Source organism: Bos taurus, chromosome 3 (genome assembly GCF_002263795.3).
Source record: "Bos taurus isolate L1 Dominette 01449 registration number 42190680 breed Hereford chromosome 3, ARS-UCD2.0, whole genome shotgun sequence".
In the NCBI taxonomy this organism is placed as follows: domain Eukaryota; kingdom Metazoa; phylum Chordata; class Mammalia; order Artiodactyla; family Bovidae; genus Bos; species Bos taurus.
This window is the reverse complement of record NC_037330.1, coordinates 119824101-119837389: the sequence shown is the minus strand read 5'-3', so window position 1 is coordinate 119837389 and position 13289 is coordinate 119824101. Positions and strand designations below refer to the sequence as shown.

At 62.9% G+C, this 13289-nt stretch overlaps 2 long non-coding RNA genes across 2 annotated transcripts; both read left to right on the top strand.

Annotated features, from left to right (window-relative positions):
* Nucleotides 1–413: 413 nt before the first annotated feature.
* Nucleotides 414–6788, top strand: LOC104970266 (uncharacterized). Its single transcript, XR_003034123.2, has 3 exons — nucleotides 414–741; nucleotides 960–2769; nucleotides 2887–6788. It is a non-coding gene; the product is annotated as an uncharacterized lncRNA (long non-coding RNA).
* A 1953-nt stretch (nucleotides 6789–8741) lies between these two features.
* LOC132342119 (uncharacterized) lies at nucleotides 8742–13036 on the top strand. The gene is made up of 2 exons (XR_003034124.2): nucleotides 8742–9813; nucleotides 9941–13036. It is a non-coding gene; the product is annotated as an uncharacterized lncRNA (long non-coding RNA).
* Nucleotides 13037–13289: the final 253 nt, after the last annotated feature.

Here is a 13289-nt window from a genome sequence, read left to right as displayed (position 1 = left end):
GGTGCCCATGTCCACGCACATGGGGCACCTCTGGGGCAGGCAGGGGGGCCCCTGACTGTACTCTGAAACATCCGCTTGAGGACCCGCGTGTGCTCCTTGGAGAGGCCGTTCGGAGGGCGGGCACCCCCCGTAGCAGCTCAGCGCCCCGAGGTGGCACCTCCCAGGGAGAGGGTCTCTGGGCAGGCCCCACTGGCAGGTGGCCTTGACCCGGGGTGGGGCTGGGGTGCTGGGCGCCCCGGCTCTCAGGGACCAGCTCGTCGTGGCCCTCCATGCTCCAGCCTGTCTTGCTCTGCGAGGCGCAGCCTGGCGCCTTTGATGTCTGTGTCCCAGGTCCCGCCCGGCCGGGCCCTGCCTGGGCAGGCATGCTGGCCCCGCCTTTGGGCTGCGGCTGCAGCAGCGGCAGGTACCAGGCTGGGCCTCCCCCTCCCAGTTCAGACCCTGCTCTCCTGGGATCTCAGGTCCCTCCGCCCACTGCCCTCTGTCCTCAGAGAAGGCGAGCCTCTTATGGGGGTGGGGGGGGTGGGGGGCAGAGGGCCTGGGCAGGGACCTCCTCCGACTCCTGGCTTCATCTGGGGGACAGGATGCCTGGTCTGCGGGGCCAGTGGTCATGGTGGTGGGGGCTGGGGAAGCGGAGCTTTTGCACAGCTGCTCCTTGAGTCTTCCCCAGATCCCGCGGGCCAGCGGGCATCACCCTGCAGACCAGATTCAGAGGTCCAGCTGCCGGCCTGAGTGACCCGCTCGGTAAGTGATGGGCTGGTGTCACCCCAGTGGGCCTGACACCGCTTCTGGGTCTTACCCTGCCCCTAGGGGACCATGCCCGCGGCCTCCCCGCCTGGCTGCGCCTGCCCTCCGTAGGCTTGGAGGGGACCCTGGTGGGGCATGCCCCAGCCCTGCCCCTGGGAGTGGGCGTCAGGGGAGGGTGCACTCGGGATCCCACTCACTGTTGTCCCCTCTCCTAGGTCGGGGGGATGACCCTCCATGGGAGCAGGACCGTGCTGGAGCTCCAGGCTCCCGGGGGCTGAGTGGAGGTGGGCGCATAGCAGCACCTGGGTTTCTTGGGGTCTGTGGAGGCCTGAGTGGCCTGAGTGGATGTGAGAGTTGGACTATAAAGAAGGCTGAGCGCCGAAGAATCGATCTGTTGAACTGTGGTGTTGGAGAAGACTCTTGAGAGTCCCTTGGACTGCAAGGAGATCCAACCAGTCCATCCTAAAGGAGATCAGTCCTGAGTGTTCATTGGAGGAACTGATGCTGAAGCTGAAACTCCAATACTTTGGCCACCTGATGTGAAGAGCTGACTCATTTGAAAAGACCCTGATGCTGGGAAAGATTGAGGGCAGGAGAAGAAGGGGACGACAGAGGATGAGATGGTTGGATGGCATCACTGACTCAATGGACATGGGTTGGGTGGACTCCAGGAGTTGGTGGTGGACAGGGAGGCCTGGCGTGCTGCAGTCCATGGGGTCGCAGAGTTGGACGCGACTGAACTGAATTGAAGTAAGTGGCCTGAGCTAGAGGGCCTGGCGGGAGACCCTCCATACGTAAGTGGAGGGGCCGCCCGCCTGGCCCTCCTGCCTAAGGCCTCACGGGGCCCGTGGAGCAGCCCCTGGGGGCTCTGTGACGGGGCTGGCCTGGCCTGGCCCTCAGGGAACCATCGTCTTGCCCCAGCTCCTCGATGCCCCACGGGAGCACTGGCCCTGCGTCCTGAGCCTCCCCGACCTGCCTCCCCTGGGCCCCAGGTGATGCCAGCCTTCCACCCGCGGTGCCCCTTCAAGGCTGCGGCTCTGTGTGAATTTCTGCAGTCCTGCCTGTTGTGAAAGAGACTCAGACGCGGCTCCAGACAGAAGGCAGAGAGGAAACCCAGGAGCTCAGCGGGGGCAGGCCTGCCGTTTTGGGTGCTCACTGCCGCCCCTCCGCCCCGCCCGGAGTCCTTTCCTCTGCCCTGCGGGTGACCGGGGACCAGCGCAGGCCCCTCCCTCAGCCTCGGTGGACAGGGCCCAGGACCCACGCGGGGCCAGCGGGTCACACCCTGTTTCAGCCGCTCCCAGGGAGCTGGGGCTTCAGGGAGTGAATGTGGACAGCAGGGCTGGAATCCGCCAAGTGGTTCAAGATGTCAGGAGGCTTAGGGAGGGACGCGGGCGGCATTTCCTGTGCTCGCTTTGAAGATGTGGGAACAAAGGCGGGATCGTGGGCGTGGGTAGAGGGGCCCAGGCCTGTCTGGCCTCTGAGCCTGGATGGGCAAGGCTGGGGGCCTGCAGCGGGGAATGCCAGTCTGCGGGGCCCGTGGGCCCAGACAGGACCCCGCTCCCTCCTGGCAGGCCGAGGGCCCTGCTGCAGTGATGACCGCCCTGGGGTGCCCTCCTGGGGCTGTGGGTTGGAGGTTGGCTTCCCAGACCTGCCGACTGTGCTCAGGTCTCCCCTGGAGCCTGTCAGTTACTGCGGCTCCCCTCCGCCTGCCCCGCCTTCCCCGGAGGGCGCTGACCCCAGGTCATGTGCTGAACCCTCCACGGCGCCTGATGGGCCACTTTCCCAGCTGCATGGGGCAGGGAGGGGCTGCCAGGAGAGGGGCCCTCGGAAGTCCTTGCAGCAGCTGCCCTCACGCTGCCCAGTTCCCCAAACCCGCCTCGTGCCAGGCGCTGTTAGCATCACACGTGTGGCCCCGTCTTCTCTGAGCTGTTGCTGTCACTCAGGTGGGGTTCCTCCCCGTGGGACCCTGGCCCGTGCACTCACTCGGCAGGAAGGTGCCATTGAAAGAGACAGTGCTGTGGCCAGGTAGGTGGAGGACAGCCCTGGGGGGTGGGCTCTGAGCCCCAGAGGGGTGGGCATGTCCTCACTCGGGGTGGGGAGGGGACGACCCTGGCCCCTCTCGCCCTCACCCTCTCTCTACAGCCTCTCCCGGTGAAGGTGGGGAAGACCGCATCACAGCTCCTCGGGAGGGCGAGGTCCTCAGGGTGTGCGGCCTCTCCCCTTGGTCTCTGGCTGGGGCTGGGGCAGGGGCAGAAGTCGAACTGGGAGCAGAGGGAAGAGGAAAAGTCGATCTAACGACGTCTGTCCACCAGCCGGTGCCCCAGCCCCCACCTGCCTGCAGGAAGTCGGGGGGACTGCTGGCTGGTGCGGGGGCACCTCTGGAGGACTGCCCAGGGTGGGGCTGGTTCTGGAAGTGGGGGTGGTTGGGGCAGGGGCGGTGGGCCTAGACCTCAGCACGGCCTCCTGGGGCCGGCCCTGAGCCTCCGCACTCTGCCAGCCCTGCTTCCAGAAGGAGCGAGGGCAGAGCCGCAGAGCGGTGCTGCCCGCCTGGGCCGGGCGGCGTGTCCTGGGGTGCCGGGAACCACTCCCCTCTCCCCTGAGGGCCCGTGAGCCCTGCTCTCGCGCAGAAGGGCTCGGTGTTCCTCACTGGCTCCCCAGGCTGTGCTCAAGCGTGAGCGCCCTCGATCCCCGGGACCGAGGGGGCGGGTCTGAGGACCCCAGGCCTTGGCTGGCCTGCTTGGAGCTGATGTCCAGGCGTGGGGGCAACGTGGAGTTTCTGATCACGTTTCTGCCCCGCACATGGTGGTTGGACCCTGTTTGGGAGCCCTGCATGCCCTGTGTTGCTTCAGGCTGTACCCACCCCTACCTTTGCAAGCAAGACCCCTCTGCGGGGTCATGGCACCCACCCCAGCCTTACACATCTGGAAGCTGGTTCCACAGAGCCCTGCCTGCCCACGGGGCCGGCCTGGCTGGGCCCCTGTCCCGACATCCTGTGTCTGAGCCCCTGTCTGTATGGGTCTGGCCCCCATGTTGGCTGGACCAGCCATCTTGCTGGAAGACGAGGTCTCAGAGCAGCTCAGGGATGGAGAGCTAACCGTGAGCCCGTGGCCTGCTGGGTGAGCCGTGAGCCCGCACTCAGCCCTGGAGGGCGTGTGGCCGCAGGGCAGTTTGGGGCGGAACCAAGGCAGCTGGGAGAGCCCTAACTCACTGGGGTCAGAGGGAAGCCAGACCTCGCCTTCCCTGGACATCTGAGTCCAGGATTCCCCTCCAAGGCTCTCTAGTGCAACCAGGGTCAGAGGTCCACCTCTGGGGTGCGAGCGATGAGGCTGAGGTCTGGAGGCAGCTGGGAGCTTTTGTGTCCTTTCCACGGACACAGCTCCGCACCTGCACCTCAGACCCTTGGGTGAGATGCAGCCATTCTCCGGCGTTCTCCTGCCCCGGCCACGGCGGCCAAGCCTGTCAGGTAGAGGTGGACAGTGGGTAGCTCACAGCCCGGGCTGGGGAGGAGCCTCCTTCAAGGAGACCACCCGCTGGGAGGGACTGCCTGCTGAGCCCCCAGCGGCCTCGGGTGGGAGCCCCGGGGCCTGGTTGAGGTGCAGGATGCGTCCTTTCCCTCTCACGCACCCCCGGTCCTGCAGGGGTGTCTGGGCAGCGCATGCAGCGTCCACTACAGAGGCCTCACCGGCCCGCTGCAGGGCCACCATCTCGGGACACAGCTGGCTGCGTGCCGCCGGGTCCTGGGGTGCGGGGCTCCCTGGGCTCTGCACACACCCTGTGTCACCTTTGTGGGTGGGGGACGTGATTCCATCAGTGAACTGCCCAGGTCACTCTGCGTGTCCCCATGGTGGTGCCGAAGGTCAGGAGACCCAGGACCCGCGCTGGGGCCCCTAGCACATCACCTCCCATCACCGAAGCTGCAGAAGGCGGTGTTGGTGGGGAGACGCGAGGCCCCAGGCCTCAGCGCATCTGTGGTTGCTCAGCATGGATTCTAAAATAAACCGGAAAGTCCACAGTCCCAGCGCTCATCCCACGTCCAGCACAGACCCCACTGGCCCTCAGATGAGGTGCGGGAGGGTGTCGGGGGCCCTCTCCCCTCGAAGGACTCGCCTTGCCCTGGGGAGCCCCCTTCCTATCACACCGCTGGCCTGGGTCTCCTGTGAGCTTGGTTTGTTCCCTAAACTGGAGGGGAGATGGTGCTTTCTTGGTTGGCATCTTGGGCTCTGCCATCTAAGTTTCCAACCCACTAAGCTGCTTGAGAATAAATGTCTAGATAAAGTACATTCCATCTACTGGACAGTAGCTTCAGAGATCTGGGACCAAACGCTGTACATCTTGGACTTTTTTTGTGGTGATTTCTCACTGTGGCGACTTGGCCTCTGATCAGGGGAGGACCATGGCCAAGTACCTGGAGACCCCGCGGCCCTCCCTGGGGTGATCGCAGTCAGACAGAAGCTTCGGGAAGCCCCCGGATGCCCAGGCTTGTCCTGGACACTTAAGAGGCGGGTCTCGCTGCTGGCGCTGTTCCCGTGCTGTGGCTGCTTCCTCCTGTGTCCCGAGCCCTGGCGGACTGGCGGGGTAGGATGATGGGGGGCTGGCTCACCCCGCTCAGCACCCCTGAAGATGAGGTCATTCCCCAGAGACAAGCTGGAACAGCCCCGCCCCAGGCCCGCACCCAAAGCCCTCACGCAGCTCACCGAAGTCAGACCGAATCCGTAGCGTGAGGGACGTCTCCTGGACCCCGACAAAGTTGGGCAGCTCCGGGCGGGTCTCCCGCACCCAGCTCTTTGGGCCTTGATCTTATGAGATGAGACTGTCTGCTCTCCATGCTCCTGCCTTTGCATGAATGCAACTGGGGGACTGGGAGGCTCCGATGGGCACCCCCAAGGAAGCAGGGGGCTCTGTGTCCCTCAAGTGCGGGATGCTTGTTCCTAAGCCTTTGCCCGGCCATACGGAGGCCTCTGTAGTCCTGCTGTCCGCAGCCATCAGGCAGCCAGGCCTGACCTCTGGGACACACTTGGGGACCCCTCTCTTGGGCCACCCTGATTGGAAAAGACCCTGGTGCTGGAAAAGATTGAGGCAGGAGCAGAAGGGGACAACAGAGGATGAGATGGTTGGATGGCGTCGCTGACTCAATGGACATGAGTTTGAGCAAGCTCTGGGAGCTGGTGATGGACAGGGAAGCCTGGCGTGCTGCAGTCCATGGGGTCGCAAAAGGTCAGACACGGCTGAACGACTGGACAACCACAGCTCCCGGGCCCACCCTTCTCCACGGCCTCTAGGACAGCCTGATGCTGGGGAACCCTGGCCATCAACACCTCTCCGTGGTGACTGCCGGGATTTCTCCCCAGACGCCCTCAGGGGAGCCAGGCTCCCTGGGACTCCAGAGGAGCATCCCCTCTCCTCCAGCCCCAGCTCCTGCCTTCTGTAGGCCTGGTCATCTCTGCTCCCTGCTCAGCCCCCGGATGGCCCTGCCACAGGCCCTCTCCACGCAGCAGCCTGACGGGTCCTCCCCAGGAGCGGCAGGGCTTGGGTCACCCTCGGGATGGAGCCCAGCGTTGACCCTTTGTATTCCGGGCCAGGGCCACCTGATGTCCTGGCCATCCCCCACCCCAGCTGGAGGCTTTGGAGGCCACTCAGGGCCCCGAGGGTCCTGCCTTCCTGCTGCGTGGGCCTGGTGAGCCCCCACGGTCCTTGTTGGGGCCTGGCGGCGGGACCTCCCTCTGGACGGCTTGCTCGGGGCTGAACTGCAAGTCACAGCTCTGACATCCATGCGGGACGGCTGGGGGCATTGGCCCCCCTGCCCGCCTCGTTTCCCTGTATGTGTGGCCAGGAGGCTGGAACCCTGTTTTGTGTGACGCTGTCTGGGGTGGACGGCGCTGGCCGTGCCGGGTTTGGTCTGTGGAAGGCCTGCAGCTCTGGCCACCTTTGGTGTGTCTTCTGTCTGAGAGGACCCTCCTGCGGGCTCGGTGAGAGGGGAGGTGGGCCTGCAGGCCTTGCCAGGTGGGGCCCAACTTCCGTGGGAGGAACAGGTGCTCCTGACCTGGCAGGGCCTACACCCGCCCCCTCTTTCCCTGAGCCTGAGCAAGCCTCCTCTTGTGTGTTCAGAGTGGGCACAGGGCCTGGGCCCCCAGTGGCTGCAGAGGGTCCCAGTGGCAGCGTGTCAGGAGCTGCTTCTCAGGGCTCTTGCTCTGGGCCGCCCCCTCTCCCCCTCTCCTGCTGCCTTCCCCCTGTGGGGCCACGGCCAGTGGGAGCGTGGGGGCTGCCTTGGCCAGAGGCCTCCAGACAGGCTTTCTCCCGTGGGGACGACTTCTGGGGCCCCTTCCAGACCTGAGGGTCTGCGGGTGGGGACGTGGTGACTTGGGAGTTGAAGATGACTCAGGAGTCGTCAGGTTTATAATCCAGCCGTCTGTGATGGCATGACTCGACTGTTTTAAAGCTCGGTGATTCATCAGTCTTGAAATGTGTTGGTAGACATTAAGGCTTTTTTATTCACAGTGTTCAGATACGATTGAAACATGAATGTTCTGATTGAAATGCCAAGATTATGTTTATCTGTGATTTCAAGTTATCTGACTGTTCTAGGATAACAGAGCTGCAAAGAAATCTTAGTTTAATTGTTAGAAGCCCTATGTGAATGCTTACCACGTGTGTGCACGTTTTTATATCTGGTGTGTGTGTGTGTTCAGTCACTTCAGTCATGTCCAACTCTTGCGACCCCATGGACTGTAGCCCCGCCAGGCTCCTCTGTCTATGGGATTCTCAGGCAAGAACACTGGGGTGGATTGCCATTTCCTCCTCCAGGGTTTATATCTGTTGTGGAAGATGAGGAGCCAAGGGTTTTAGTGAAAGAGATGAGACACAGTAGGAGAGAAGAAGTTTGTTAAAATCCTGACTGTCAGGCTTGAGTTGTGTCAGGACGAATTCATCTTTTTTTCTTCTCAAACACGTGTGTTTCCCAGCTTACGGCCCAGAAAAGGCAGGAATCGGAGGCAGCTGACGGCCTGAGCACACGTGCCCACACGTGGGTCTGGACAGCACCGTGCGGACGGGCACTCCCAGGGATTTTTGGTGAAGTGGATGTGTCCACACCTGGAGCAGGGAAAGCGTTCGCCCTGTTGTTTTAATAGCAGCTTCCTTGAGAAATGATTCACTCGCCACGTAGCTCACCCACACAGCGTGCAGCTCAGGGGCTTTTACGTGTGCACACCCAGTGGTGCAGCGTTCGCCACCATCCAGTCCCTGAGCACCTCCATCACCCCGGAAGGAGCCCCCGCGACTGGGGTGGTCCCTCCCCGCCGCCCCTCCCGGCCCGGCCACCACCCCTCCGCTGTCCGTCTCTGCACGCGTGCTGTCCTGGACGTTTTTGTGTTGACCTGGCCTTTGGGGCTGCCCGCTTCCCCTGAGTTTCCAAAGACCTTCCAAGAGCTCCTCCATTGCCAGTCCCTTCAGGACTGGGGTCTCCTTCCTGCCCCCTTGTCTCCAGGCTGGAGTGGTCCCCCACAGCCCTTGGGGGGCTACCCGGGGTCATCGTACTCCTGTGCCTCCCCCCGGGAGGGCCACAGACCCCTGTGGTGGTGCCCTGTTGGTGGGCGACCCCCTCGGGTGCCCCGAGGCCCCCCAACCCCAGTCCTCTTCACCCCCGTTGCCACCTGCTTCTCCAGGCCTGCCGCGGCCCGAGGGCTGGGGGAGGGCTGACAGGTTTCCTCTGGGCTGGCCTGGTGCCGTGAGCCTTCCCAGCCGGGCAGTGTTCACAGGCCGGCCCAGCCCTGCTCCTACAGCAGGACATGCTGTGTGTGTTGGAGCCGGGCCATCGCGGAACCCACGTGGAGCCTGGCCGGGCTGTGCAGCTGAGGGCCTGCCCCCAAGGGAGCCCAGGACCGGTGTGGAGGGGCCTGGGGGCGGGGCTGAGGCTGGCGGTGGGTGTGAGGCAGGCTGTGGGGTCCTGTGGGAACCCCCATTTCCTGTCCTTAAGTGAGGACCCAGCGTCTCCTTCCACCTCTGGGCCTGCTGTGAGGGGCGTGTTCGCAGCTGATGTACTGAGAATTGGTTCACTCGGTGTTCCCCCTAGAACAATGCCCGCCCCAGTCCTCACGTGGCTCCCTCCCCTGTGGGCCCTGGGAGCGCCCCTGGGTGGGCCTGACCCTGGGCCTGCTGCAAGCTGTGTCCTGAGCCCTGAGGACATGGCGTCCCCGCCAGACCTGTTCCCGCACCCACTGAGGGCCCCATGCTGGGGCCGGAGCACAGGGAGCAGCGGCCTCCCAGGCCCAGGAGACCCCAAAGCCCACCCGGGACCGCCCGGCAGGCAGCCTGCGGGGGCACAGTGGGGGTGGGGGAGGCCGCCACACGCAGGTGCTGGCCGTGTCCAGCGGGGCCCTGCACGCTGCTCCTCACAGGGGCGGCCTGCAAGGACGTCACGGCCGGCTGGCCCGACCCGGGAGCTGGGCCTGCCCTTCAGCCCCTTGCTCACTCCCCTGGAGACCCGGGTGAGTGTCGCGCTCTCACGGCAGGCCCAGGGTGCCAGACGGGCTCCACCCTCAGGGACCCACGGCCAGCCGAGAGACCAGGACGGCAAAGAGAAGGGAAGGGACGGTGAGACAGCACGTCCAGGGTAGCCTGCTGGGGCCGAGTGTCCCGGCTGGGACGCAGCGGCTCCTCCCGGGGCGGTGGGTGCTCCTGGCGGCCTTCAGGGCTCCTTGATGACTCCCTCTGACGAGTCCCGGTACCTGGCGTCCCGCCACTGACCCTGCAGCCCCACGTCCTGGGCCGGCAGTGAGCATGCGCTTTCTGGAGGCGGGGCTGGGCAGCACCGGGGCTTGAGTCTGAGCTGAGAGACCGGGAGGAAGCCAGGCGCAGCCAGGGGGCCTCCCTTTCCTGGTGCAGGCAGGGGCTGGCTGTGAGGAGGGCCGCGCGGTGACCGGCAGGCTGCTGGTGGCCTCTTGGCTGCCTGGCCAGTGGCGGGGGTGAGAGGCGTGAAGGACGTGGCCCCCAGGGCAGCCTGGCCGCGCTGTGCCCGTCTATGCCCCCACCCGCACCTCTGCCCCCTCGGCCGGCCGCTCTGCTTCGGCTCAGGTGCCCTCAGGCCCCCACTCACCCCATTTGGGGCTGGCCCCTGGGCCCGTCCAGCACCGGGTCTCCTAGAATTGGCTGTGGGCTGCACGGAGGACGCTCTGATCTTGAGCAGTGATTCCCCCCTCAGGTTCATCAGAGCGTGGAGCCGAAAGACAGCTTCACCCTTGGACGGCAAGGTTTGCGTTGCAGAGCTGACCTCCTGGCAGGGAGCGACTGAGTGGCGAAGCAAGAACGGCACGTGAGAAGCCTCCCAAGCCCTTCCTCTCCCTTGTCTCGGAGGACTGGTGAAGACACACCTGAGTGCAGCACGCAGACTCGCAGCTCCTGGGCCGGCGGGCTGCTCCGGCGGGCCTGGCGCCGCCGTCTCTGCTGGCTGCTGGTTTGTGGGCTCAGCAGTTGCTGTCTTTGCTGTGGACTGCAGCGGCGTCTGGGGCGAGCAAATTATCCCTGAACTTCAGACGCTGCACATACGTTTTCATGGGCAGGGTATTTTAGTGAGCTTTTCCCTGAAGAATAACATGTATGCAGACAAGGTCACAGATTATCAACTTGCAGCCTGACGCATTTGAGAAGCGAGCACACCCATGGAACCACGCCCAGACGAAGGCACCGAACAGACTCCCACCAGCCCTCGGTGCCCCTCCCTTATCCTCCCCCGCCAAAGGCTACCACTCTCTGACTTCCGTCACCATCAGTGGGTTTTGTCTGGGTTTGTGTTTTACCTAAACGAATTCATACGGTGCCAGCTCTTTCGTGTGTGGTTCTTTTGCTCCAATTGTATTTGTGAAGTTCCTCCAGGTTACGACAGGCAGAGGTCTATCCTTTCTTCACTGCTGTCCCCCTGGATGACTGTAGAATTGTTTGAAAGTATTTCTCTGCAGTGTTGTCAGCGGACGATTATGTTGAGAGTTCAGGGCCGTGATGAATGCCCTTGCCGTGCCTCGGTGCCAGTGTCCTTTTGTGAACATATGCAAGCATTTCTGGGAAAGGAATCACAGGGACGCAGCATTTCCAACTTTGGAAAATACCATCTACCGGCTTTCTAAACTACAGTACCAATTCACACTTCAGGGAAAGCATATGAGCACTCCCCTTGCTCAGCATTCATGAGAACCTTTTCGTCTGAGCCATTCTGGTGATCATCGGGGTTTAAATTTGCATTTCCATGATGACTAAGGATATGGAGCACTTTTCTCCACGTGTTTATTTGCTGTTCTCTGAGTGCCTTTTTGAGTCTTTTGCCCGTTTCAAAAATGAGCTGTCTCTGCACATAGATGTTTATAGCAGCTTTATTCATAATTGCCAAGACTGGAAGCAACCAAGATGTCCTTCAGTGCTGGATAAATGAACCATGACACATCCAGACAGTGGAATATTACTCAGCACTAAAAAGAAATGAGCCTTCAAGCTGTGAAAAGACACGGAGGAGGCCTGAATGCATGTGCCTGAGTGAGAGGAGAAGCCAGTTTGGAAAGGCTCCCTGTGGGCTTTTTCCATCTCGATGGCATTCTGAAAAGGCACAACTGTGGAGAGAGTAGGAAGAGCCGTGGTTGTCAGGGGCCAGGGCTGGGAGGCGGGACTGGGTGGCGCTCGGGATTTTGGGGTGAGCTGACGTGGTGCGAGGCTGTCATGGTGGAGAGCCTGTGCTCTGGCCTTTGAGGAGGGCTGAGCACCCCGGGAGAGGTGGCAAGGAGGTGGCCTTGTACCCTGCAGCTCTGGTGCCTGGCGTGGTAATTGAGACACTGCAATCGTGAGGCATGAGGCCGTCTGCACTCCTGTGAGCAGAGTGGGCTGGACCGTGTGTGTCCAGGACCCCTGCCCCGGATGCAGAGAGGACTCCATTCGCCTGCTGTGTGAGTGGCTGGTTGAGCTCTCGGTTGCCCAGCATCACCCCTCTGCACCTGAAACTGGCCCCCTACCTCTCCTGGCTTCGCTGTCCCCCCCGGGTTGGCTGCAAGCTGGGTCAGCTTCCTGGAGCTGGGGCGGGGGGCAGCCGAGGACCTGGCATCCAGAGGGTGCTTCCCCAAAGGATGTTCGCTTCTGAGCCCTGGCCGTACCCTGTGGACAAGTCACACAGCCAGCCAGCCATGTCTTCTCACTCTTGCGCAGAAGCCAGGCCACATGGGAGCTGCAGCTCCAAGGCCCTCCAGAGGGCACACCGCTCGCCAGCCGCTCGCGGGTAAAAATCTGGCCCCCTTGTCTATGTGATGCTCTCCCTCCTCAAGGCCCACCCCTGCAGGCGACCCCTCCCCGCTGCACCAGGCTCAGCTCTGTCCGGCATCACCTCCGCTTGGTGGTGTCCTGGGGGGCAGCACCGTGCCCTCCCACTTGGCACCAGACCTCAAACGTCTGAGCAGCACTGATTGAGTGAAAAGGGAAGGAAGTGTCCCCAGATCCTGAAGAAGACTAGGCACCGGATGGAAGAAGGCGTTAGTAGCATATAGAACGGAGGAGGCTTTGGGTCCAGAATATGTAAAGAGCGCTCTCCAAGCAATCACAAAACAGCAGGCGACAGGCCAGGAAAGCAGGCAGAGCCCTGGCCGGCAGTTCAGAGAGAGGATGCCAAACGGCCATGAGCCTCACAGAAACGTGCCTGGTCTCATAGCAAACAGGGAGGTGTGTGTGAGCCACGGTGAACCCAGACGCAGTGGCGGGTGGGCAAAGAGGCCCCACAGACGAGGCCGGCGGTGGGAGGAGGGGAGCCTGCAGACGCTGAGTGCAAACTTGGGGGAGCCGCTCTGGGAGGCGTTCTAACAGCGTGGAGTCCGCCCCCACCCCCGTGCACCCCCGAGCCGTCAAGGCGTAGGTAGTGGCACCAGGACACGCGGCATTAGTGGTCATGCTGGCCTTGCTCCGGAGCGCCGGGGACTGGGAAGCACCAGATGGCCGTTAGGGTGGAATCAGAAACGCGGGGCCCAGGCGTCGCTGCATGGAGGAGACGGACTGTGTCCACAGCCGCGGCCCAGGTGCCCAGGAGGCAGGCGCGGGCCCCTCCGTCTGCCCCCCTGTCCTGGGCTGGGGGGTGCTCTGCGGCTTCTCCGGGCTCACGAACAGTGGGGAAACCGAGTCTTCCTTCCAAGGCAGCGAGAGCACAGGATTCCCAAGGTCCAGGAAAGCGAGCTCAGCCCAGCAGCATCACCCCTGCGGTCGTTCACGTTTGGTTTGCAAATATCATTTTACATTTAAATGAGTTTGAATAGTACAATAAACCTGATTTAAGTAAGCCTGGGAAGCAGTAGGAATTGCGTCTCCCTTTAAAGTGACAGAGGCTTCCTCTCAGGGGCAGGGCTGAAAATCGACAAGGATATGCCTAGAAAGCTGGGGCTCTCAGGGGTCTTGGGGTCCCTGGGGGGAGATACAGTCATAGCCTGAGGCCACCGAGCCAGGCCTGGGGCTGGATGCTCCTGACCCTGACAGCCACCACCAGACCCTCCTCACTGCCCACCGTCTAGGAGCCCAGGACCTCCTCCCCTGGG